This window comes from Chenopodium album, chromosome 5 (genome assembly GCF_948465745.1).
Source record: "Chenopodium album chromosome 5, dcCheAlbu1.1, whole genome shotgun sequence".
Lineage (NCBI taxonomy): Eukaryota > Viridiplantae > Streptophyta > Magnoliopsida > Caryophyllales > Amaranthaceae > Chenopodium > Chenopodium album.
In genome coordinates, this window is record NC_137838.1 from 25424610 (window position 1) to 25450866 (window position 26257).

The 26257-nt window shown below is 42.4% G+C and overlaps 1 non-coding gene across 1 annotated transcript; it reads right to left on the reverse strand.

The window, feature by feature from the left end:
- Window positions 1-24884: 24884 nt before the first annotated feature.
- Window positions 24885-24990, reverse strand: LOC145633563 (small nucleolar RNA R71). The gene has a single exon (XR_014112875.1). It is a non-coding gene; the product is annotated as a small nucleolar RNA R71 (small nucleolar RNA).
- Window positions 24991-26257: the final 1267 nt, after the last annotated feature.

Sequence of the window (26257 nt, forward strand, 5' to 3'; positions counted from 1 at the left end):
CTAGAATCTCTTTCATGTGAAGTTTTACTAAGTCTAGCAAACTCTCCTATGTTTTTAATAGGTTGTAACAGTGATTGGGTTGATGGATGAGGGGGTTGTGTTTGTAACCCAGATGGTATTTGGATGTCATGTTCTTCAGTAGGGTGATCAAGAGGATGGTTTGGATCCCATGGAGTGGGAGAAATTTTAAACCAATAGTCAATTGTATCACCCCTCCCTCTACTTCTTCCTCTTCCTCTCCCTCTCCCTCTCTCATTCCCTCTACCTGTCTCATTGACAACCCCTTTGCCTCTGATTCTCCCAGTTCCCCTGCCTCTCCCTCTACCATTGCCCCCGCCTCTCCCTCAACCAAAGTACCAGTTCCCCTACCCCTCATTTTCCCTCTTCTAGTTGCAGTCCCTATTGGAGTATTAGGTACCCTATCACTCTCAGTCCCTCTATTAGGTGAATCTAGAATGTCAGCCCATGTCTCATCTATACATTGATTAATAACATGGTTAGTGTGCTCCAAATCATGTTCATCTATTGGATGATTACCTACTACAATCATATGCCTTTGAAAGTCTTCTTTAGTTACACCCTCAGCTTCCACTAACTCAGGCACACTAGACTATTTTTTCCTAGGTGTGAGTTTAGATCTCTTGATAGTCACTTCAGGTTCAACAACAACAAACTTGCCTATACTAATAGGTTCAATGGTTGATGGTGTCATAGCAGTTGGTGTCTTCCCTAACATTAGTGACCTAGCATCTTGGACCGCTTTACAATCCTTACCTACTGCTCCTACCCATATGTATATCTCCTTCTTCTCAGGCAAATTACTAAACATTTTCATTAAGTCAGCATCACTTTGAAGACTAATATGCTTCATTTTAAACACATATGAAAATGTAGGGTGTTCTGGAGTTTCCAAATTGTCCTTAGTTGCTTTCTCCCAATACTCTATAATAAGATCTATTAAATTTGCCTTATCAATGTCCTCAATAACAACAGCCACATCTTTACCCTATATTGAAACTGTAAGACAACATTATCACCCATTCTGCAAAAAATATAAGAAACACATATAAGCATAATGCCTTAGATCATAAAGTATAATATTCAAGTATTTTTAAGAATACAACACCAAATGCTTAACTCCATACACAACACAACATTATTTTTCATTGGCTAAACAACAAAAATAACAGCAGTAGTAAGAATTGTTTTAGGTGTTTTTGTCCCTTGGGAGAGTTACAGCTTGAAGACTGGTTGCACGCGGCCTATACCTGCAAAACAACGGAGACTCCGGGTGGTTGGAGCTCCGCCTCCGAGGATCAAGTTTGTACTTGAATGTAAGTAGGAAAAGGTGCGGAAACTAAAGTGAGATCTTCTCGGAATTTGAGATCAGGTTTTCTCTGATGTAAGAGAATGTAGGGTAGGTGTCATAAATGATTAGATGTCCCAAAAAATGAGGGATATCTCCCTATTTATAGGGTCATTGGGAGAAGTGCCCTCTCTTAGGTCATTTGACCTAGATTTGGTGGGCTGCGCCGTTCTGCGGCATTTCTTGGGAATTGGGCCCTTAAGGCCGCAATTCCAGGAAGAATTTGAGGCTGACACGTGTAAGCTGGATATTGGCCTAAATGGACCTGCCTGGGCTGGATATGTGGCCCTCTCTGATTGGTCCACATGAATAGGGTATTTTAACCCAAAAACATTTGCCCCTCACAGGTAGCACGTGGCAGGCCACGTGGTGCTTGTGACACGTGGCATTCTGGGAGTGTTAAACAGTAAAAATTGTTCACCTTCTGGGGTATGACGGGGATGCCCTCGTTTTACCCTTCTATAAATAGAGATTTTACCCTATCACTTCTCATTTTTAACAGAGCTTTTGAATTTTTAGAGAGAGAAAGAGAGAATTTCTAGAGAGAGAGACTTTGCATCCGTCTTCTGCAAATTTTGAGACTTCCGTCTGCATTTCAAGGAGCACATCCGGTCCCCGCGTATAGTAGTTTTCAGATTTTCCAGGACTAAGTTAAAGGTAATTGCCTCTACTCCCTTCAAGATTTTTATACTTTTCCGCTTGTATAGTTAAGCTTCCAAAATAAAATTCACTCTCCATCGACACACACGGATCCGTCTTCTGCAATTTTTGAGACTTCCGTCTGCATTTCAAGGAGCACATCTGGTCCCCGCGTATAGTAGTTTTCAGATTTTCCAAGACTAAGTTAAAGGTAATTGCCTCTACTCCCTTCAAGATTTTTATACTTTTCCGCTTGTATAGTTAAGCTTCTAAAATAAAATTCACTCTCCATCGACACACACGGATCCATCTTCTGCAAATTTTGAGACTTTCGTCTGCATTTCAAGGAGCACATCTGGTCCCCGCGTATAGTAGTTTTCAGATTTTCCAGGACTAAGTTAAAGGTAATTGCCTCTACTCCCTTCAAGATTTTTATACTTTTCCGCTGTATAGTTAAGCTTCCAAAATAAAATTCACTCTCCATCGACACACACGGCACCGCCTAGGTCTTTCAACCGGTCTCTTGGTACGACTGAATCTAGAATCGTGGGTGCCTTTTTGGACATTCGGACCTGCTTTGCTCATTCCCAAACTTCTTCGTCTCTATGTCTATGCAGGACACAACAACCAGAGTAAAGCAAACGACTATCAAGCCTAGGAAGCGGCGCGCTAGGAAAGTGCCCGCTAATGAAGTTATTCCTGATGAGGAATACGAGGGTTCGGAGGATGAGCAGGTGAGTTCTTCCCCGGATGGCACCCCCTCAACCCCAAGTGATACAATCTTAGAAGAGGCAGACGACGAGGATGATACCTCTTCCCTAGGTTCTGATAAAGGGGAGTTAAGTGGTGAGGAAATCGCCGAGAGGTCCGGATCAGAGGCATTAGGCTCTAGTCGAGAGAACATGGGGGCTGACTACCAGCAGCCACTTAAAGGGCTAGATTAGCCTAATCCCTTGGAAACTACGATGCTTCTAAGAGACTTGCGGTTATAAGAAGCAGCTTTCGAGCCTTTGCGGAGGCACATCCAGTTAGGGAAGGCTGGAGAATAGAGGTTCCACCTCTTGAGGCAACAACTGCTTGGGAGGACGATCTTGAAAATGTCGACAATTGTTTCGGCTACTACGAAGCCGTGATCAAAGCCAACCTCCGCTTTCCCCTCCAGAAGGGGATTAAGAAAATTTTGAAGGGGTATACCCTGGGAGTCTGGCAGCTTACCCCCAACTCGTGGAAAAACATATTGAGCTACATCGCCGCCTTCGAGTTTCAAAACATAGAACCAAGTTTTGCGGCATTTGCTCACATGCATTACATGAACCAGGCTCCAGGCGGGTATAGGGCGTGGTACACTCTAACCACACACCCCCAATACCTAATGTCTTTGGACAAGCCGTCCAAGTGGTCCGGTTGGAAGGAGAAGTTTTACTTGATATCCTCTCCAACGTTGGGACACAACCGTTTTCTAAGCCGGTACAATCAGGACCCAGCGTTACTTGGGAAAAAATGCGCCCTTCCCCGAATTCCGTCTAGGGCCTACGAGCAAATACTGGGGCCCGACTCCTTTGAGACCACGACTGAATCCTCAAAGGATGGGACCCAAATAATAGTCCCAAAGAACTGGATACCCCATCCGGGTTTTTTTGAAGGATGATGCATTCCTTTCCGCATTTGGGCTTAGCACATGTTCCCACAGGGTAGACTTACTATACATTCAACAATTTGACGTGTATATTAATGCCTTTATTGCCTTTGTTGATCTTTTTAACCAACTGTTTCCTTTCTTTTTACAGAAGACGCAAAGAACATGGTGGCTCCAGGGAAGACGCCTGCTAAATCGGCTGCTCAGGTGAGAAAGGAGCAGCTGCTTGAGAGGAGAGCCGCCTTGGCGGCCAAGGAGGCTAATAAAGGAGGGTTAAGCCCGCCTGCCATGCTTGCCAGCGTTTTTGTAGCAAATTAAGTTTTTACCGGCTTTACCCCTTTCCCTTAATCTGAAAAATGACCGACTGTATCTTGATTCTCATTTGCAAGGTAGTATCAAGTCAATTCCCTGCTCCGTTACAAAGCTATTCAAGCGGCCAGGGCATGAGCTGGCCAAGACCCACTCTAAAACAGCAAGGAAGGACCCTCCTCGCTCAACTTCTTCGGCCAACCCTGACAGAACCATTACCGGGGGCAAAAGCCTGACTGTGATGAAAGCTCTAAGTGAAATCTCGGAGCAAGGGAAAAAGCTAGATGCTTCTGAAGCATCGAAGAGTGACGAGCCACTCACTGCTGCAGTCGGCTCTCCAGCGGCTGAAGCGGAGTCTTCTCAGCTTCGAGTCCAAGATAAGACACGAATTAAACATCGCTGGCCGATTGACTGTATGCAAGTCAAGACTCAAGTCAACCCGTTTGAAGGTTCGATGAGCAATCGGTATGAGTCGGGTGCCGCCTATGTTGCTTTCTCACCAAGTACTTCTTTTGGTGCAGATAACCCCTCAGGGCCGCCTGACATGCGGGCATTTTCCAAGAGGATAGACCCTTATCAGGATAGAGAAACACTTTGTGCCTTATGTGCAGGCGGGGGATTTCGACCGAATCCAAGGCCTGCTGGATGAGGTAACTTAGCACCTACTTCACACTTTATACTTTTTACTTTAAAATTTTCAAGTGTGCAGCTAACCGTCTGACCCTACCTTTTCAGGTGATGCTGAGGATAGACGGGCTGAGGGTCCTCTTCAGGCGGAATCAAGAAGAGGTAAATGATGCCAAAAAGAGGGCCACCCAAGCTCTCAACTATACTGAATACAGTAAAATAAAGTGTGATGTTGAAATTAAAGCAGTATAGTTGAAACAGGAGGAGCTGATAAAGAATTTAACGGCTGCTAACGACGCCACTAACGACCGGGTCGATAAGCTTGAGCTGGATCTGAAGAATGCCCAATCTAACCTCAAGGCCTTAGAGGGAGCTGATAAGGAGAACGCCCAACTAAGGGGAGACGTTAGCCGCCTGGGTGTCGAGCTGGTTCAGCAAAGGAACTAGCACCAAGATGAGATTGCTAAGGATAAAAACCGGCTGTAGAGGTGATCATTTGCGGGCTTGGGTGGGTAGCGGGCCAGGTTTATGCTTATTTTTTTGTCCAACGGGCTTCATGTATCAAACCCGAACCCTTTTATACGGGCTTGATATTTTTTCCATGCCCGCTTACTAAACGGGCCGGGCTTGCCCGCGGGCTAACATGCCTTAAATTTTTGTTTTATTTTTTATAACAATAATTAATCTATTTATTATTTACATGTGCTAAAATTATTTGGTAGAGTTGTCTTATAATTTTTTATTCACAAGTAATGATAATAGAAATTAAAAACACACAAAATATGTCATAATATAAAATTAAAATAAATAATTGTAACCAATAAAAACTTATAGTTCATTATAGTCTCTCTATATTGATTATTTTATTTTCTTAAATACACAAAGTATTATTTTTATTATTAAATATAACACTAACTAAATAAAAATTATTAAAATAGTATTATTATAAACGGGTCAGGCGGGCTAGCCCACGACACATATTTTCTTGTCCATATTCGCCCATTTACATTAACGGGCCGGGCCTCCTAGGGTGAATCAGGGAGCGTGCCGTCTGTTAGATATTCCCGGATGCCATCCATCTAGGTAGAACTTTGGTCCAGTACTCCAATGGGCTAGTCATCTGATATGCTTCGTTTTCCATTACTTCCCAGAAGACTAACCGAGGCGTATCATAAGAGGCGGAAGATGCCAATTTTGACAACACATCCGCCTGATTGTTTTCAGACCTGGGCACTTGACTTAGATGAAATTGTTCAAGTGTCCGAGCTTCAACTTTGACCTCCTATAAATATTTGATCATAGGCAGATGGGTGGCTTCATACTCACCGTAGTATTGGCTAACGACCAACTGTGAGTCTAAGCAAGCGTCAATCTTGGTTGCCCTTGCTGCCTTACACATACGGATGCCGACTAGCTAGACTTCATATTCTGCCTCATTGTTCGAGGCTTAGAACTTGAACCGTAGTGCATATTCATATTTGTCTCTTTTCGGAGATTAACAGATTATACCTGCACCACAACCGTTCATAGTAGAGCTCCCGTCTACATGCACCTTCCAAACCCGATCAAGGTTGTCCAGAGTAACCGACCTTGTCATTTCAACAGTGAAGTCGGAAAACGCCTTACCCTTCACTACCTTTCTTGGTTCGTACGTGATTTTAAGAGACTGCATTTCAATAGCCCATTCGAGCATTTTATCGGATGACTCCAGGGTTATCATTGGCCACTTGAGGGGTTGACTTGTATAAATTACCACCAGATGTGCCAAGAAGTATGGTTTTAACTTCTTGACAACCATGTAAAGAGAAAGGCCAAAATTTTCAACCATGGGGTATCGGAAGTCAGCATTTCTGAGAACATGGCTAATGAAATAGACCGGGAGCTGAATACCGTCTCTCTCATCAAGGAGAACGACATTGAGGGCATGATCTGAGACTGTTGAGATCTATGTAATCAACACACATGCGCCAGGTTCCATTCGGCTTCTTTACAAGCACAACATTTGCCACCCAATTAGGGAAGTTACATGGCCAAATGAACCCAGGGTCTAGCAGCTTTTTAACTTCGACAGCTGCCGCCTGACTTCTTTCCTCGCCGTGATTTCTTTTCTTTTGCCGAATGTGCTTCTTTTTTGGATCAACGGCGAGTTTGTGGACAACGAGATCCGGGCTGGTGCCTAACATCTCTTTCACTTCAAAGGCAAAGATGTCTTTAAATTTTTTCAGCAGAAGATGCAAGTCTGCACCCAAACTTTCAAAAGCAGCCGTCCCCATCTTAACAGTTCGCTCTGGACGGCTGTTGTCCAGTGGAATATCAATGTGCTCACCAGCCGACTGGGGACGAAGATCATCTGACCATCCCCGATAAGTGATTGCTATTTCTTTTCCTTCTTCACCTCCACCAGCTAATCAATTTTTTCTTCTTTGCGACTGGAGGGGGGAATCAGGGTCCTTGACATCGTCAAGGTCTATTGGCTCTTTCAGCTAACCGGCTGCATCAGTCGTTGGTTTGACGTTTGAGAGATAACACTTTCTTGCTGCCTTCTAATCCCCGTTGAGAAAGCCAACAGAGCCATCATCCTTTTCATACTTAAGAAGCATGAGAGTTGGGATGATGACGGCCTTACACTCGTTCAGAGTGGGTCGACCAAGAATAATGTTGTAGGCGGTCAGCTCTTTAACCACCAGGAGCCGAACGACCATATGTCGCCGTTTCCCCTTCTGCCCCAACCGGATGGATAGATTGATTTGTCCGACTGGGTGCACGACCCCTCCACCAAAGCCAACTAATGGATGGGAGACGTCACTCAAATTGTCCACCTTATAGTTAAGCTTGGACATACACTTGTAGCTGATGATATTGGAGGAGCTACCCGTGTGTATAAGGATCCGACCACCCATTTGGTTGGCGACCTTACATTCAATGACGACAGGGTCGTCATGCGATTGGCAGACTTTTCCCTGACCCTTCTCAATGTTGAGGACGTCTGGGAATGTCCCTCTTGTAGACACCTATCAATCATCAATTGAATGGATCATCTTGTTCAGATGATCCTTGGTGCTCCGAATGGTTGGGCCACCGCATGCGAATCCGCCTGCTATAGTTTAGACCGGACGCTTGTCCGTATCCGAGCTACTAGTAGGCTGGATAGTCTTTGAAGGTTGTCCCAAATTCGTCTTAGAAGCCACTTTGGACTTCTTTTCTCTTTTTTTGCTCTTCATGAGCCGACTGAGCAGACCGATTCTCCTTTTGCTTGTCGGACTTCTTGGAGTCCGACTGATGGCTGGACGAGCAAAGGTCGGTGGCTTGAATAAAGCTCTCCGCCTATATCAACACCTCTTGAAGGGTGAAAACCCTTTTTCAGACAAGGTCAAACTTAAAAGTTGACCCGTCCTTCAGACCCTTGAAGAAGTCTGTATAGTATAGGCTACCTTGTCAGATGATACGTGTCGTTTACCGTATTAAATTAATAATTTATTTACCTAACTAGACCTTCAAAAATATTTACAAGTAGTAAAAAGGACAAGAAAGGGTCGATCTCACGGAGAGATTGTTAATCTACTATACTCGAGTAACTCGTAAAATACAATAACTATTTACACTATTTACATGTGATTGGGGGTTTAAATGATAATAATCAACTAGTACTATAATGAAAAATAGAATTTAAACTACTATATACAATTGACGACATACTTAACCAACTCCATTAATAAAATTTACTCAAATTAAACTATTGGTGATTATAATAAACCAGACTCGCATAATTAATCAATTTAATTACTAGACTAACTGTAGAGACTTTAGTAACAAAGACTCCCTGCCTTCCCTTATTTTAAACCAATTTTGAACTAAGCCGAAATTAACTCTAAACCAATCTAATTAACACAAATATGGTTGCAACTTGCATGAATTAGTCTTGGCAGCATTAATATCTAGGAGACCTCATTATTCCTAACTAATCCGATCACATAAATGTCAGATTATTTAGATTGAAATTGATCTCTAACTTAAACCAAACCATAATCGCAGACTCGATTTAAAATTAGGGACTACTCTTCTATACAATTTAAACTAAGCTCAACCATATAGATAGCAATACTTTAGAATCCAACAATAGAAAGATAACAATCATAGCTGAACTGCAAAATTAATAATTAATACCTAGCAAATTCAAATAGTCGTAAATTGAAATAAACCATGCAAATAGATTATAAAATCAATAATCAAATCATCACACCAATAATCCAATAAAAGTAATTAATCAATCTTAGCAAAAACAATCCAAAATAACAGTAAATGAAACAATTGAGTAAGAAGACTTATGAACTATACTCCTAAGAACAATCGTACAAGACCCGAATTCGACCCCGCGAATTGTCGTCGTTCTCGTTCAACCTTGGACTCGAGACTAAGATTCCCTCCAATGGCTACCTTCTCTGCTCCAATTGCCCAATTATGAGTCACTCGGACTACCTCACTCGTATATTTTCTGGTTAAGTTGTGTGTATTGAGAGGGAATAATTGGGAGTTTTTATAAGCAAAAACAACCTAGGTTTTCCGGGATCAAAGAGATAAATTAGGGAAAACAGATAGAGATTCATCTTATCTATATCTTGCCTTGAATTTCGGAGGATAATTTGTTGAGGAAGAAGAACAACTCGGTATTTTTGGGGTTTTGGCTATCACGCCCTTTTTCTTTACCTTCCCTTCTTATCTCTCTTTTTTTATTCTCTTTCTTTGGCTCTTAAATCTTGGTGATTTGATGACCCGTGACTTTGATGATGAGTCTTTGGGTTTCAACAATTTTATTATATTTTCCAAGTCCACTAATTTCTTTCCCTCCTCTTGATATATCATGGTTGCAAGTGGTTTTTGATACAAGTAGACCTTGTATAATCTTGGCCTACTAATTTTCCTCTTGTTTTCCTACCAAAAACACACAACATAATTTTAAGTACCACTTATTATAAAAATAGCAATAAAATAAAATACTAAATAAAATAGAATCTAAAATAATTAAAATCGATAATTTCATAAATTAACTAAAATAACGAGGCTGTGAGACTAATATTAGGGACTAAAAATACGATATATTATGCACTTATCATCAGACAACCCCTGGATTCGGATTCTCACCAGGTTGAACCGCCTGACATAGGAGCAAAGTCCTTCTCTCTCCCTGCCAGATGGTGTTTAAGTCAAGACTTGTTTTCTTGGCAGGGATGTTCATTGAGAAGTTAGAGGCAAACAGGAAGGCGAGCTTCCTGAAGCTATCAATGCATCTGGCTGGCAGGTTGCCAAACCATTGTTGGGCGACGCCCTTCAATGTAGCCAGGAATCACTAACACCAAATTGCATCCTCCAACCCCTACATGTGCATGAAGTTGGAGTAGGCCATGAGGTGGTCCTCCGAGTTGGTGGTACCGTCATAGGCACCTACCAACACATTCTTAACCTTGGCCGGCTGTGTCGCCTCGGTTATCTCCTTGGTGAACGCCAAAGTTTGTTCACCAAGTTTGAGCAGACGGAGCTGCCAGTCCAAAGGTTGGACATTGTATACCGCCTGACCCCCAAAGAGGGTCGACTGCATGAAATAAGGAGAACATAGGCTGTAGACCATAAGGGGTATGTACGGTGAATTCCCAATCACATGAGGGCTAGAATGGACAATATTATCGCCTATATGGCTCTCATGCAAGGATTGAGTATTCCTTGCAAATGTATTTCTAAAGTTGTCTTGAAAACTCGAGGCAGAGGCTGACTCAGACAGCTGCTGGCTCTGATTTTTCTTGATGACATGCCGAGCGTCGGTGTAAGTCTTCTTACTGCCATCCGACTCAACAACACTGATGACCTTTCTTATGCCCGTCTAGGGTAGAAGGATCTTCGACTAGTTAAAGGTAGGCACATTCTTCTCCTTAAGGTTTAGAGTAGGCTGGCTGTCCTTGACTGACTTCTTCCTCCCAGTCCGAGGAGACTTTTTTGGCTGGCTGACTCTTGCTAGTGCCAGCTGTTTTCTTTTCGATCAGATCCTTGATCTCACCCTTGAAACTGGTAATGAATTTCATGAGCTCGTATCTAGTGACTAGAGCCTGACCTCTTGCCGAGTGGGTTTCCCCTTCCAGCTGACCAAGAGGCCTGCTTGTACCCGCCTGGCTATCACCTCGTTCTAGAGTATCTCTGGGACGGATACGCCTAGAAATGAATGACCCATTTCTAGCCATGTATGTTTTGACCTAAGGATCATCATCCTCCTAGTCTGTAAAGACTTCCGGCTGATGAGCCTTAAGGTCAGGAGGCGGTATAGACTCTTGAACCATCCTTGAGGTACTCTCCCCACGGACGGTGTTTTGGGGTTTTTTGTACGTACCCGAATGGAGGGTATGTACGTCCCTCGGGAGACAGATCCGCAATGCAACACCCGAACGGCCCGATCACCTGCAAAACAACGGACCCCGGGGGGCCGGAGGTCCGCCTCCGACGATCAAGTTAGTGATCGATATAATGTATTTTTAGAGAGAGAAAATAGAGAGAAGGGAGAGTGATTGTGGGGGGCATGGCCCTTGGAGAATGAATTAACTCTCTTTGAACTGATGTGAAGATCATTATTTATAGAGCATTGGGATATGTGCCTTTTAGGTCATTTAACCTAAAAGGCTCTAGGTTTATGGGCTTAGAGCCCATTATCACTCTTCTATCATTGAGTGACACGTGTCATGCTCTAATTGGCTCATAGAGAGCTGAGATTGCGGACACGTGTCGCGGTGGCATTGGTCCACATATAGAGGGTAATTTTACCCCAAACATTAGCCCCTCGGAAGGGGTAATTTCTCTTTCAAGAGGAATTGCTCCTTTTAAAATCAAGGCTTTGCCGCTTGTTCAAAAGCTCTTTGGTCGACATGTATCTAGGTCAATACAAGAGAGATTTGATTAACTTGGAAAATTTGATACCTTATATGGTATGACATTTTCTAAGTTAATCAATCATAATAATGATTGCCGCTTGAACTAGACAGATGACGACTTTCATTTCTTTATGCCCCACTATGGTAGGATATTTTCGAGACGTTTGATATCTCATAAGGCAGGAGGCGAATGGCCGCCTGACAAGACAGGAGGCAAATGGTCGCCTGAAAAGTTTTGTAATTATACTTTCAATGTCCTTTTACCCCATTGGGAGGACTTGTATAATTTCTGAAGGTAATCTAGGTAAGAACTTCGGCCGGTCACCTGATGATGTCTTTTAGACATTCGGTTCCCGAAAACTTAGTCGTTCTTTAGATTACCCAGGTCAGGCGACTATGAGTTGACCAATTAGGTCGTTCAATCTTTGCCGTCTGCATGTGTTCGTAGAGCAATGTGCCACCCAAATGGGAGATGCTTCTCCTCGACGAATTCGCCCGAATGGACGTCGCCGGTTATCTGACTCATGTTGGAGCAGACGGCCTTACTCATGTTGGAGCAGACAAATTTATAGGAAAACAGATAACCATCCGGCCATTAGCCTCATGTCTTTTTAAGACGGTTTGTATAGCCACTAAGTTTTTAGCTTAGTTTATTATCCGGCCATTGGCCTCGATAGCCTCTAATCATGAAACAGTAGCCGTTTTCCATTTGTACTAGAACAGTTGGAAAACTCTATGCTTTTTAGATTTCACTTTAGATTTAATCAAACAACTGCGAGTGCTGCCTTAGCATTCGGTAAGGCCGCTTGATGTTTTAGTAGAGCAATGTGCCACCCAAATGGGAGATGCTTCTCCTCAACGAATTCGCCCAAATGGACGTCGCCGGTTATCTGACTTATGCTGGAGCAGACGGTCATACTTCTGTTGGAGCAGACTGTGGTCGTCGGCCTCTAATAATAATAATATCCGGCCATTGGCCTCACGTCACTTGGACGTTAGTTTAGCTACTAAGTTTTCAACTTAGTTTATCATCCGGCCATTGGCCTCACGTCACTTGGACGTTAGTTTAGCTACTAAGTTTTCAACTTAGTTTATCATCCGGCCATTGGCCTCACGTCACTTGGACGTTAGTTTAGCTACTAAGTTTTTAACTTAGTTTATTTAATTAATGAATCAATATTCAATAATAATAATAATAATAATATTCAAATAAGCTTTAACCGTCTTACTTGAAGGACCATGAAAGGCCGGTTGCCGAGCTTAACCGAATACGAAGGTTGCTTGACATTTATGCCGCTTGACCATAATACTCCCAAAGAGTCGATCTCACAAATATACATGCGGCTTCTTACATATACATGCGGCTTCTCATGCTCACATCGGTGAGAGTAAGATACATACTCTTGAGGTGATGTTGCTCCACTTATATGAGAGAGCAGCTTCACATATAAACATATGGCTCCACGCCACTTAGGTGAACTTGCAGCTCATAATAATGCTGCTAGCCCACTGAACTCCTTAAGGTGAGTCGACGTATTTTCTGCCTGGAGCATATGCAATGACAGCCGGATTTGGACGGAGTTGCCTCGAGCATATGCAATCACAGCCGGATTTGTAGTTGCTTTAAATGCTTAAAAATCGGAGTCGGAGATATTTCAACTCCTTGCTAGAGTGCCATGCGGCATCTGCCGCTTGCTTTCAATTTAGTTTGCCTCCTATGCTAACTCATACAAGATAGGACGCAAGTTCTCGAAATCCGGCTGCTCTTTCCCATTTGCGGCTGCTTGAGTAAGCTTGCAAAGTGCCGAATGTAAAAAAATAACACAATGGCTTCATGTTTTAGTGTTACAAACGGTCTAGAGCTGTTGTCAGACGGTAGTAGCCAGATGCTCTGCTTCTTTGACATGTATTCCTTGATAGCACTAATTTATATAAAAGAAAGCCCCTGCTATCGGTAATGGGAGCTAAGCAGCCCCTGCTCACACAGATGAACACATCCAACTTGGCATTAGAGCCGCTTGTGTATAGCCGAGATTCAATACCGTCTGACCCTTGTATAATATATACTCAAGTAATATGCTACCCATGTATAATATATACTTAAGTAGTGCCGCATGCTTTTTTTTTTTTTTTTTTTTTTTTTTTTTTTTTTTTTAAATCATAATAATGATAATTATTGATTTGCATAATACTCATGCGGCCTTTCAACCAAGTAGCTGTCTAGCCATGTCACACATGTTTGAGCAAACTCTCGGCATCACACTCGGCTCCATGGCCGGGTGCCTTGCACAACGTATCGAACTCTCGGCTTTTAAGCTAAGAGATGACTATGTATGTATGTTGCTGCTCGGATACAAGAGATTGAGGTTTCCCTCACATTAAGGGGAGCTTGCTCATTTCACTCGGCTCTTATGCCGCCTGTATTTGAGTTTAGATTGGCACTTAGTTGCCACTTGACAATCATGTCACTAAGTTTGCAACTTATTTGGCTTAGTAGCCATTAGACTAAGCTCACAATGATGATAATGATGATCAGAGCATCCGGATGTGTAGGGGAACAAAGCAGCCCCAGTCATCGAGCTTAATGAGCCAATGAAACATCCGGTCTTTATGAAGAACAAAGTAGCCCCTACGGCTGTGCTTATTTATTGAGCGAAGCATCCATGCAGCCGCCTTGATTGTGATCACCAGCCGTCACCTTTTATAGTGATAACCGCCTGCTTTAATACGAGTCGGCATTTTTTCCACTTGGATTGGAGCAACTTGGGCTGGTTGTGTGATGAGTGGCATTTATGCCACTCTTTTATCCTTTTTCTCTAAGGATTCCCCCCTCATTTGCACTTGTTTGGCCCTTTTTCTAAGCATTTTTACTTAGTTTTGCTTCCTCTTTTCTTTCTCCTTTATCCTCCCTTTTCTTAGTCTTCCCGCTTTGTTCTTATTGTGATTTTCATGCTTATGCTTTGTAGGAACCATCGGGATTTTCAAGAGGAGGAAGCTAAGCTCAAGGGAAGCTAGAGGAAGCATGATTCAGAAGAGGTTCGGCCGAACCTCCTGAAGGTGTGGCCGAACCTGCTCAGTGGTTCGGCCGAACGTTGAGGTAGGGGCAAGATGAAAATTGGCAGTTTTGCAGGAGTGGCCGAACCACAGGAGTTCGACCAGACCAGGATCAGGGAGGTTCGACCGAACCTACCCATGGTTCGGCCGAACCTACCCTGTAGTCCGGCCGAACCTACCCTGTAGTCCGGCCGAACCTTCCCATTTGTTCGGTCGGACCTCTCCTTTTATCAGCTGGCTCTGTACGGACTATATAAGTCCCATCTTAGAACGTTTTGAAGATTAGATTAACTTAGTTTTAATTTTTCTACATTTTAGCTTAATCTAGAGAGAGAAACACTATTAGTCTTCATTGGTAGAGAGAGAAAGTGTGGTTTTCTTCATTGATGAACTTAGATTTTGAAGAAGGAGTTTTGTTCAATCCTTTGTAGACCTTCATCTTCAATTAATGAGCAATCTCTTACTCTTTCTCTTTACCTTTGTTTTTTGATTTTGCTTATATGCTTTGATTTTTCTTCTTTGCTTATTAATCATGTTGATGCTTTTTGATTTGATGATTGATATTGTTTTCAATATGATTTGTGAGTAGTCACCTAGCCATGGGTGTGGGGATGGTGTAGTTGCTAATTGTTAATGCTTATAATGTTGGGGTTATGTTAATGGTGATTAAAGTCTTTGCATGCTTGATATTCTTTGGTCTTTCTTGCAAGTGCACATTGTTAGTTGATCAAAGATGAGTCTTTACTAACAAGTAACGGAAGTTGACTTAGTTGAGATTCATTACTATCGATAATTCTTTGTTTGCACCTTCTAATATATGGTTCTAATGTGGAAACATAGAGGCTATGTTAGGAGAAACCAATTAACCCCGGAAGACGGTTAGATTGGACCCCTTTACTTCGGTATTCGTGCATGTTTAGTTTACCATTGATATGCTACTTTGTTATTGCATGATCAAGCGTCAACTTCACCTACCCATTTCCCTTGGTGCCTAGCTATATTAATTTTAATCCATTTCGTTCTTAGTTTAACCTTCTAGTTATTCACACTTCTTGTTCCGAGATAGCTTAGACCCTAGGTAATGAATGCAGTGCTTAAGCATTTCTCCCTGTGGTTCGACCCCTCTATTTACCCTATACACATATTAGGTCGGTAGAGCGTTATAAATTCATTTGATTTAGGTGTAGTCACTCAACGACACGATTATTCCCTTGTCAGTGTGCTTCAATTGAGAATAGTACAAGGGGTAGCAATATATACATATGGCATTTTTGCCACACACCTCTTGCCGCTTGTACCGCACTTCTTACATGAGTACATGTTTGAAAGATAATTGCATTATTAGTGTTTACGATAGTATCAATCATAATGCCACCATTCTCATTATGCTATCAGGTTGAATTTGAGTCGGCATATTGCCGCTTGTATAAGAGTAAGCTTGGGCTCCTGACTAATGGAGAAGCTACTTTGCTGTATAATGCCGCTTGGCTACTATCACAAGGTGATTTAAGTTGCTCATCCTTTATGGTCATCCGGGTACCAAGTGCCGGCTGCCTCAATGATCAAGTGCCGACTGTCGCATTGATAATACATCTTAAAATATGATAATACCAATCATCATGCTTGGCAATTCAAGCAAGCTTTTTGCTGCATGTATATTATTGTCATCCACGTGAATAACAAAAGACAAATTCAATCATTGGTAATGATTGATTGAATAATGATAGTGATGAACTCAATGGTGCCGCTTGATGATTAACAAGGGCGGCTGTAATCAGTAATTCACTAATTCATGCTATTACATGCGGTTTATATATACTTAGATACATGAAGATTAATGCCGTATGTATAGCCTTGTAAATATGATATTACTCTTCAAAAGCTTTGTCATAAATAAATATGAAAAATAACAAATGGGAAGAGTAGGTTGTTTGAGAACGAACAACCATGCACTTGGCTTATTTCATTCGTCTACCGCCTCTATTAATCAAGCAACCAAACGTCCGGCTTTGAGGTTGAATGAGGCAACCATGGCAGCCAGCTTTGAACAGAGCAGCCGCATAATTGATGACGGTGACCGGCTGCCACCATTGATGAAGTTGATACATTTGATAAAGTTGTCGGCTGCCGTTTGATTGATCGGTGCAAAGGCCGGTAATGAATACCACCTGATCACCATCTTTACTATATGGAGATGAAGCTCCACTTTGCATGAATGAGCGGCTCTCGCTCTTTCCCACAAATGCCATATGCATGCGGCTCTTCATATATCAATATGAATTCCGTTGCAAATGGAAGAGGAATAAAATAATACTTGTACATGCGGCATTCCCATCATTCATGGAGAATTGATGCTTAAGTTTGGCCGCATGTCCCCCACTAATTCCAAGAGTTTATTCTTGAAAAAACAATTTGTATAATACAATGATTGGTCGCATGCCGCCTGCTTTATTGCATCGGATTCCGCTTGTTCTATCTTCAAGCAAAAATCTTGGATAGGCTTGAATTAATTTTGCTAGATGTCATGGTCTCATGGTGGAGTACGAATGTTGCATCTAGCTGGCTCAATAAATGAGCAATGATTAAAATAGCATGCGGCTACCGCTTGTATGCATCCGGCTGGTTGAGGTGGCCTGAGCATGCGGCCGACTCATAAAATGAGTCAGATTAAAATAGTGGAATTGGCCAATTTAGCCGTCTCACCCCTAATGTACCATCCTCCAACTTAGATCAAATGGCATTGCCTTTTAACCTTACATTAAGAGAATAAAAGATGCATGACTTAGTCTGACAGGCCTTCTTGACCGTCTGACTCTTGGCATTCGGCCTCATGACAGCTGATGTACTCCCCACAGACACCTAAAGGAGGCTCCCCCTATTAACTCGGTGATCCACCGTTGTGCCATTACAAATGTGCCTCCCCACAGACGGCGCCAAATGTTTTGGGGTTTTTGTACGTACCCGAATGGAGGGTATGTACGTCCCTTGGGAGACAGATCCGCAATGCAACACCCGAACGGCCCAATCACCTGCAAAACAACGGACCCCGGGGGGCCGGAGGTCCGCCTCCGACGATCAAGTTAGTGATCGATATAATGTATTTTTAGAGAGAGAAAATAGAGAGAAGGGAGAGTGATTGTGGGGGGCATGGCCCTTGGAGAATGAATTAACTCTCTTTGAACTGATGTGAAGATCAGTATTTATAGAGCATTGGGATATGTGCCTTTTAGGTCATTTAACCTAAAAGGCTCTAGGTTTATGGGCTTAGAGCCCATTATCACTCTTCTATCATTGAGTGACACGTGTCATGTTCTAATTGGCTCATAAAGAGCTGAGATTGCGGACACGTGTCGCGGTGGCATTGGTCCACATATAGAGGGTAATTTTACCCCAAACAGACGGTGCCAAATGTTTTCGGTGTTTTTGTCCCTCGGGAGAGTTACAGATCAAAGCCTGGTTGCACGTGGCCTGAACCTGCAAAACAACAGAGACTCCGAGTGGTTGGAGATCTGCCTCCGACGAACAAGTTAGTACTTGTATGCAAGTAGGAAAAGGTGCGGAAACTGAAGTGAGATCTTCTCGAATTCCGAGATCAGGTGATATCTGATGTAAGAGAATGTAGGGTATGTAATACCTCGTATTTTTATACGTATTTTAAGTAAAATAAGTATTTTAAGAAGTATTTAATTAAATTGAATTACTTTATTTAAAGTATTTTAATTATTTATTTTTAAATAAGTTTGGAAATATTTCAAAAAGGTAAGGTTATTGAATTAATTAATTTAATTAAGTTGGGGTTTAATTTAAGAAAAGTTTTAATTTAGTAAAGTTTTATTAGGGATGGGATTAGGAAAATTATAAGAGGAAAGTTAGGGAAAAAGGGTTTGTAGAAAAGAGGTATAAATATCCCACATATCAGGCAAATCAAACTTTGCCTAGAGTGGAGATAACCCAAGGTAAACTTCTCTCTCCTTTCTTCTTATTTTTCTTTCTTTTTCTTTTTCTTTTCTCCTTTTCCCCCTTCCCCTTTCTTTTTTTTCAACTGCTCTCCCCTCCACCACTGCCGACCACCGGCAGCAAGTGGCCGCCCCCGCCAGCAGGAAGCCACCGGCGCTGGTAGCCGACGTGGTGTCTGCCGCTGCACCCTCTCCCCCCTTTTCGATTATAAAAAAAATTGAATCTTTATTACTTAAAACTAATTTATTCCTAAATCTAATTGTTAATTATGAATTTGGGATTTGATTTTGATGTTTGATTATGAGTATTATGTTAATTAATTTTCAGATTATGTTTTTAATTAAAAAGCCCCAATTTTTGAAATTCTAGGTTCTTGATTTGTAAATTATTGAAGGGTTATGATGTATAATGCTTTGGACCTTTGATTAAAGTGTTTTAAGGCTTAATTACAGCAAGTTTTAATCAAAATTTAGTGTTGAAATTTTAGTAGAGCACTTAAAATCAAGTTTCTTTTAGGAATTTTAATTACCCATTAATGGGGACTAAATTATGATGTTTTAAATATAATTTCAGCATGTTTCAATTAAATTATGAGGGGTTTTATAATAGTATATTGCTGGAAATTTGTGTAAAGTGGATTTTAATACTCTTCTATAATTTTAAATTGTAGGAGACTTTGAAGTGAGTGATTTTTACTAGTCGTGGTGATTCTAAGATCGTGTACAAGGTACGTTCGCGAACTTAGCATAATTATGCTGATAAAATAGCATCCTAAATGTGTTTGGTTGATTACAAGCAGTATCATGCTAGGTTTGGATTGGAAATCATGCTTTGGATATTATTGGTGATTGGATTATGAAACATGATTTATTTGTGATGGATTATTGAATGGAAAATAATAGTTTGAACTATTATTTTTGAACCACATATTTATTTATGGTGTTTTGGGTGCTTTTGTCCCTCGAGAGAGTTACGTCGCAAAGATTGGTCCGGCTGAGCTATACCTGCAAAACAACGGAGACTCCGGATGGTGGAGCTCCGCCTCCAACGATCAAGTTTATAACTTGAAAGAGAATAAAGAGTACGGAAATTTAGGTGGGGATCTGCTTGGATTCCAAGCTCAGGTGTTTCTCTGATGAGAGAGAAAGTAGGTGTAATAAATTATTCAATGTGTCCCTAAAATGGGGAAATATCTCCCTATTTATAGGGTCGTTGGTAGATGTGCCCCTATCTAGGTCACTTGACCTAGATTTTTAGTGGGTTGCGCCGAATTACGGCGCTTCTTGGGATTTTGGCCCTTGAAGGTCGCCATTTCAGGAGCTTATCTGAAGGGGACACGTGTCAAGAGGGCATTGGGCCACTTGGGCCATCTTGAACTTGACACGTGGCCTCCTCTCATTGGTCCACATGTCTAGGGTATTTTTACCCAAAACATTTGCCCCTCACAGGGGTCACGTGCATGTCACGTGACGCCTGTGACACGTGTCCACCTATCAAAGGTGAACAGTTACAACGGATAGTAGAATTTGAAATTCAAACGGGGATGCCCCCGTTTTCACCTTCTATAAATAGAAGTTTACCCCCCCCCCTTTTCTCTCACTTCATTTTCATTTGACTTTTCTAGAGAGAGAAAAAGGAGATTTTTAGAGAGAGATTCTCTGCTTCCGTCTGCATCAGAGTTTTCAGGATTTATGTGTGCTAACCTTGCAACACCCGGTCACCGTCTGTAGCTGTTTTTAGAATTTTCAGAGTTAAAAGTAAGGTAACCTCCTGTACCATTTTTATTTTTTCTTTTCCAACTTGTATATATTCTTTTTCCGCATGTATACATAGTTTTAGAAATAAAATGAGTTCTCAATGCACACACTCGACACTGCCTAGGACACTCAGCCGGTCTCCTGGAACAACCGAGTCTAGAACAAGGGGTGCCTTTTCTGGACTGTCGAAACTGCTGTGCTCATCTCCGAATTCCTCCCTCTATGTGTCTGTGCAGGACACAATGGCCAGAGTCAAACAGACGGCCAGGAAATCTAAGAGCCGGCGCACTATGGAAGTGCCAGCCGATGAGGTTATTCCGGATGGGGAACATGAGGATTTGGAGGAGAGCGGCAACTCTGATGAAGAGGCTCCTTTCTTCTTCCGAGAGCTCTAGCGTGCGGGAGGTATCCGGAGAAGAGGTCGCCTCCTCTAATGGATCCGGGGAAGGATCCGGTGGTACTGAGGCCGCTGAAAGATCGGGGGCCGAGACTTCTGGCTCCGATCAAGATAATTTCATAGCTAGTACCAGCAACCGGCGAAAGTTGCTGACAACCCCAACCCAAAGAAAATTAGGATGCTTCCGGGTGACATTACCCTGCTGAAAAGTGGCTTTAGGGCTTTTAAGGAAAAGTACCCCTTTGGATAGGGGTGGGATATTATCATCCCGCCTGCTGATGCAGTGATGGTGTGGGATGCCAAGATAGAGAATGAAGACAATTATTTTGTCTGCTACAAGGCAGTAATAAAAGCCGGCCTCCGGTTCCCCCTCCATACCGGGATTAGGAAAATCCTAAAGGGATATGATCTGGGAGTTTGGCAGCTCACCCCCAAATCATGGGTGAACATTCTGAGCTACATTGCCGCCTGCGAGCTCCAACTTAGCTCCCAGCTTCTCCGCCTTCGCTCATATGCATTACTTAAGCAAGGCACCAGGCAGTCATGGGGCTTGATACACTTTCTCCACCTTGCCCCGGTACTTAATGAGTTTGGACAAGGTGTCCAAGTGGTAAGGGTGGAAAGACAAATTTTATTTGATTTCTTCTCCAACCCAGAGACACAACCAGACACTGCGCCGGTACAATCAAGAACCGGTTCTTCTGGGCAGGAAATGTCCCCTCCCGACACTCTCTACTAGGGCCAGGGAGCAAATAATGGAGCCGGGTTTCTTTGAAACCTCTACTGAGCCCATGTGGGATGGGACTCACATCACTGTTCCAAAAAACTGGATCCCCCACCCGGACTACTTCAAAGATGAATGCTTTCTGTCCGCCTGTGGGTTAAGTCCAATGTTTCCCAAGGGTAGATGCACTTGCATCCGACATGGTTGTAATTTTTATTTGTACCACAAACTTTTCATGATTTTTTCTAACTTTTTTTTTCTTCTTGCAGCCAACGCCTTGAAAATGGTTGACCCAGCTAAAAATCTGGCTAAGTCAGCAGCGTTGCTGCGCAAAGAAGCTGCTCTCGCAAAGAGAGCAGCCATCGAAGCCAAGGAGTCCAAGAAAGGCGGGGTAAGACCGCTTGACTTTAGCTTTTTCTTTACATTTCTTGCAAAAGCATTTCGCCGGTTGGGTACATTTAACTTCTTAATTTGCAGGACTCTGTTAAACGCGTTCCACGCTATTTCTCCAAGCTTTTCAAAAGGCAAGGGGAGGATCTAGAAAAGGCCCCGGCTGCTAAGGCCGCCAGGAGGGACCCCCCAGTCAACTTCTACTGCCAGAACTGATCGTCCCACGACCGGTGGCAAGTCGCCTTCTGCAATGAAAATTCTGAGCGAAAGCTCAGAACGCTCGTAGAAGAATGCGCCACCAAAAATTTTCAAATTAATTCCCAACCTTAACCCCTAGCCATTACATTACAACCCAAGTTAAGACCCTTGGACTTGGAGAAGTGCGGTCAAAGAACGGTGGAGGGAAATAGATTTCAACCCTATGGAAAGAGTGAGCATAGTTGAGATGTCGGGATAACCTTATGACTCCACAATAAATTTCTTTTTCCGGTTCCCTCGAGGAATCATGATGAGCTAACTTGGGGATGATTTGAAGCTAGTGGAGAGAACGCGGACTGTCTTGGTTGGAGCTAGGGAAGAGGATGCAATCATTAGTTTTCTACGCTTAGCTTAGGTTTGTCTCCTTCAACCATGAGCATCTTAGAACGTGTTCCCCCTCTTTGAGTTGAGAAAAGTAAGCATTCTTTGATTCATGTCTCTATGTTAGAGTCCCTTTGGAGCATTTCCCATCGTGAAACTTGATTGATTTTCTTAACCCTTGTCATATTATGCTTGTTGTGTGTGTTGTCTTTTTTGTTTTAGTATTCCTTGCTTGAGGACAAGCAAAAGGCAAGTGTGGGGGATTTTGATGAGTGGCATTTATGCCACTCTTTTATCCTTTTTCTCTAAGGATTCCCCCCTCATTAGCACTTGTTTGACCCTTTTTCTAAGCATTTTTACTTAGTTTTGCTTCCTCTTTTATTTCTCCTTTATCCTCCCTTTTCTTAGTCTTCCCGCTTTGTTCTTATTGTGATTTTCATGCTTATGCTTTGTAGGAACCATCGGGATTTTCAAGAGGAGGAAGCTAAGCTCAAGGGAAGCTAGAGGAAGCATGATTCAGAAGACGTTCGGCCGAACCTCCTAAAGGTGTGGCCGAACCAAGGTGTGGCCGAACCTGCTCAGTGGTTCGGCCGAACGTTGAGGTAGGGGCAAGATGAAAATTGGCAATTTTGCAGGAGTGGCCGAACCACAGGAGTTCGACCAGACCAGGATCAGGGAGGTTTGACCGAACCTACCCATGGTTCGGCCGAACCTACCCTGTAGTCCGGCCGAACCTACCCTGTAGTCCGGCCGAACCTTCCCATTTGTTCGGTCGGACCTCTCCTTTTATCAGCTGGCTCTGTACGGACTATATAAGTCTCATCTTAGAACGTTTTGAAGATTAGATTAACTTAGTTTTAATTTTTCTACATTTTAGCTTAATCTAGAGAGAGAAACACTATTAGTCTTCATTGGTAGAGAGAGAAAGTGTGGTTTTCTTCATTGATGAACTTGGATTTTGAAGAAGGAGTTTTGTTCAATCCTTTGTAGACCTTCATCTTCAATTAATGAGCAATCTATTACTCTTTCTCTTTACCTTTGTTTTTTTATTTTGCTTATTTGCTTTGATTTTTCTTCTTTGCTTATTAATCATGTTGATGCTTATTGATTTGATGATTGATATTGTTTTCAATATGATTTTTGAGTAGTCACCTAGCCATGGGTGTGGGGATGGTGTAGTTGCTAATTGTTCATGCTTATAATGTTGGGGTTATGTTAATGGTGATTAAAGTCTTTGCATGCTTGATATTCTTTGGTCTTTCTTGCAAGTGCACATTGTTAGTTGATCAAAGATGAGTCTTTACTAACAAGTAACGGAAGTTGACTTAGTTGAGATTCATTACTATCGATAATTCTTTGTTTGCACCTTCTAATATATGGTTCTAATGTGGAAACATAGAGGCTATGTTAGGAGAAACCAATTAACCCCGGAAGACGGTTAGATTGGACCCCTTTACTTCGGTATTCGTGCATGTTTAGTTTACCATTGATATGCTACTTTGTTATTGCATGATCAAGCGTCAACTTCACCTACCCATTTCCCTTGGTGCCTAGCTATATTAATTTTAATCTATTTCGTTCTTAGTTTAACCTTCTAGTTATTCACACTTCTTGTTCCGAGATAGCTTAGACCCTAGGTAATGAATGCAGTGCTTAAGCATTTCTCCCTGTGGTTCGACCCCTCTATTTACCCTATACACGTATTAGGTCGGTAGAGCGTTATAAATTCATTTGATTTAGGTGTAGTCACTTAACGACACGATTATTCCCTTGTCAAATTGGCGCCGTTGCCGGGGAGACGGTTTCCATTGCTATTTCATTGCTTGTTTGAGACTATCTCATCTTTATTTGTTAGTTTTTGCTACTTTTGTTACTTGTCAGTGCTTACGTTCTTCTTAGCTTTATTGTATGAACAGAGGACGAACCCACTCAAGATCTTTGATTCCCATCAATCCAGAGCTAGAGAGGTCTTTGTCCCTACTTCGAAGAGAAGCAAGAGCAAGGAGTAGAAATTCCCACACTCCAACGAGAGGAGTAAGAGAATTAGAAGATACTCCACCCTCTTCACCCTCAAGTGAAGAATTAGATAGCCCTAAATCATCTTCGAGTTCCGAAATCAACCCTTTCTCAACCTATAAGTTTGAGAGTAAAGAAGGTTCTAAAATGGGAGAGAATACGCCTTTGAGTCGTCTTGGGGCCCCGAAGCTTTTAGAGCGCAAAGTGGGATCCTAACTCCTACTACTCAAGCCAACAATTTCGAGATCAAGCCTAATTTGATTGCCTTGATTGAGAGGAAACAATTCTCGGGTGGAAAGTTTGAGAGTCCTCATGAGCACCTAAAAGAGTTTGAGAAATATTGTGACACAATAAAGGCCAATGGAGTGACTCAAGAATATATTCGCCTCAAAATGTTTCCATTTTCGCTAATTGGGAGAGGTCTAGAATGGCTAGAGAAGGAGGTGCCCCCTAATTCTCTCACGACATGGGACCAAGTGACTACGGCTTTCTTGAGGAGGTTTTATAACCATAGGAAGACCGCCGAGGCTCGGTCTTTGATTCAAGGTTTTCGCCAAAAGAGTGGTGAGTCTCTAAGTGCGGCATGGGAACGATACAAAGAGCTTCAACGTCAATTCCCACACCATGGGATACCCAAGTATCAACTCATTCACACTTTCTATGGAGGTCTCACACCTCAAGGAAGAAAAAGCCTAGACGCCGCGGCCGGTGGTCCAATCATGAACAAAGGAGAGCATGAAGTGGAGTGTATTATGGAGGAAGCCGCAAAGCACTATGATGATTGGTACGAAGGAGAAAGGGATGCTACTTCTAGCAAGGGTGTTTATGCATTGGAGCAAGCCAACGCAATCAACAACCTTTCTACCCAAATCTCCAAAATGACCAAGCAAATGGATGAATTGATGAAAGAAAGGTCCAACCCTCATGGTAATACCTCCCCTTCAACCAAGGGAGGCAATGGTATGGATACTTCCTCCCCCTCTTCTTACAATACAATGCCCCAAGGATGCATATTTTGTTCTAATTGTGAAACCTATGATCATGATACCTCTCATTGTGTCTATGCTTGTGAAGTTCAACCCCCTTCCCATGAACATGATGGTAATATGGAAAATGTCAATGCTATGAATTTTGCTCCTAGAATGGGAAATGTAGGAAACTTGAGGCCAAACTCCAATCAAATGGGGAATTGGAATCAAGGTGGAAACCGTGGTTGGAACCAAAGTGGTGGTGGTTATGATAACTAATACCATAGTGGGGGAGGCCCTTCCAATTTCAATGGAAGAGGCTACTCTAACCAAAGAGGGTATGGTAATCAAAACCAACAACCTAATTCTCGATACCATGACCATCAAAATCAAAATTTTGGTGACCAAGGTAACATGGGAAATAATCAACAAAGCAATGTTCCTAACCAAGGCACCGGAGGCAATAGGGGCCAATTTGTTTCTAACTATGCCCAAACTAATAGGCCTCCAGGTTTCCATCAACCCCAACTTCCTCCACCTCAACAACCTCTTCAACTTGAATCCCCTCCAATAGATCCCGTGATGGCTAAATTAGATGCTCTTTTAAAAATGCGTGAGGAGGATCAAAAGAAACATGAAGAGGCCCAAAAACGAACCAATGCTCATATGAAAATGCTTGAGACCCAAATTACTCAACTTGCATCTAATTCATCCCCTTCTTCTTCTTCTTCTTCTTCTTCTTCTTCTTCTTCTTCTTCTTCTTCTCACATCCCAATTCAAGGAGTCAACCCAAAACCTTTGTATGCCGTGACAACAAGGAGTGGGAAGGTAGTAGGGAGTGACCCTTTAATTGAGGAAGAACCCCAAGAAGAGGTGGAGTTAGAGAATGAGGGTGAAAAACCCAATGAGCCATTGAGTGTTGAAAAGGAA